The 1,703-nt window shown below is 48.2% G+C and overlaps 1 pseudogene; it reads right to left on the bottom strand.

Moving 5' to 3' along the window:
- Window positions 1-513: 513 nt before the first annotated feature.
- LOC136659641 (5S ribosomal RNA) lies at window positions 514-629 on the bottom strand (annotated as a pseudogene).
- Window positions 630-1,703: the final 1,074 nt, after the last annotated feature.

The following is a 1,703-nucleotide window of genomic DNA, read 5'->3' as shown; positions in this document are numbered from 1 at the left end:
GGGAGGGTGGTGGAATCATCATTATTATTACTATGGTGTCATCAGGGCGCGTGGTGTTGTATAAGAGCAGAGAGGACAAGACCCTGTTCCAAAGAGCTCCAAAGGGCTCACAGTCTAGAAGTGCACCAAGGAGAGAAAGGGAAAGGACCCGTGCTAGAGAAGGCAGGGAAGGTTCTGTGGTAATGGCATGCGCAGGAACTGACACGGCGTTATAAGAAGGCAAGGAAGAGGACGAGGGGGGATACCAAAGGCTTCAGGGGAAAGAGGGTTTGGAGGAAGTAGTTTCAGGAAGTGTGACTGGTGGCATCCTACAGTAGATCTGGGAAGGAGTTCCAGCCAACAGGGGCAACCAGGGAAAAACAGCGACAGGGATCCATTTATCTCCACAGTCCTATCTCCTGACTCCCTCAAGGTTTAGCCAAGTCATGCTCACAGCCAGGCAGCCCAGTTCTACATGTGGTGGTGATGATGATGGTTGGTTGGCAACCTTCAGTCTCGAAAGACTCTGGTAGAAGCCTACAGCACCCGGTATTCCCAGGCGGTCTCCCATCCAGGTACTAACCAGGCCTGACCCTGCTTAGCTTCCGAGATCAGACGAGATCGGGCATATGCAGGGGATGATGATGGGTGCTCAGTGTATTCCACTGGGGAGGGAGGTCAGGCCCTGGAGCCCTCCTTGGGGTAAGGAAACTGGTGTTCCCTTGCAATGGAGCAAACCCATACAGGCCCACTGAGTCTATTTGGGTCTGTGCCAGCAATTTTACTGGTGTAAGTCTGCATGGAGGTTGGGTCATCAAGGCCAGGAAGAGGGATAGAATATTGGTGGCGCCACAGATACTGACCCCAGCCTCAATCCACCCTCCTTCCTACCTCATCATCTTCCCACCCCCCCTCCACCTCTGAGCTGACCTACAGGTGCCAGAAGGTGTCCTCCAACCAGGTTCGTGTGGCTCTTACTGCAGCAGCCAGGCCAGGCTGAATGGTATGTTGTGTTTTGTGACAGCCATACAGGACCTTATGCCACCAGAACACTCAATCCCGCAGTGCAAGTCCCTGATAGGATTAGGCCATAATGCACACATACACCCCATGTGAGTATTTTGCATTAAATTGGTCTCCTTAAAAATATCTCATTGTTTTGTTTTTCTAAATGACTTCATTGAGGGTGGGTGGGGTGCTCTATCTATTTGATCCTAATATTAGCTTAGTGAAATGCTCTTTTTACCAAAACAAGGTTAAATTTATACTCCATGTGTGCTTTTTTCTTTATGCTGCAACAAACCCATGCCCTTACATTCTTCCTTTTAATTATTCCTTTGTTCTTTTTCTGGATCACAGAATAATCTAGTATTTGCTACCTGTGCGTATGTTTTCAGCTCCTGGGTGCTCCTTCTAACACCCACATATTGCTTTGTTGGGGTCTCAGCTCTGCAATCAAGACTAGAGCACCACCGAATGTCTACCTGTCCCAATGGGGTGTGTGTGTATAAAATTAGTGCTCTTGGAAGGCCAAATAAAGTCCTCCACCATGCCAAGAGTGTTGACCTGCTTCAGACCTGGTTCCTATTATTGTTTCCCCATTTTAAAAATAAGATTTAAACTCGATTTTTTTGAATTGGAGTCTTCCTGGGTTAGTCACATGGGCAATCCCAGCCAATAAAGGATCACTGAGCAAGGTGATGTCAAGATGATAGGAAGGCAAT

Source organism: Tiliqua scincoides, chromosome 8 (genome assembly GCF_035046505.1).
Source record: "Tiliqua scincoides isolate rTilSci1 chromosome 8, rTilSci1.hap2, whole genome shotgun sequence".
In the NCBI taxonomy this organism is placed as follows: domain Eukaryota; kingdom Metazoa; phylum Chordata; class Lepidosauria; order Squamata; family Scincidae; genus Tiliqua; species Tiliqua scincoides.
Note: the sequence above shows the minus strand (reverse complement) of the source record. Positions and strands in the feature narration are given on the sequence as shown.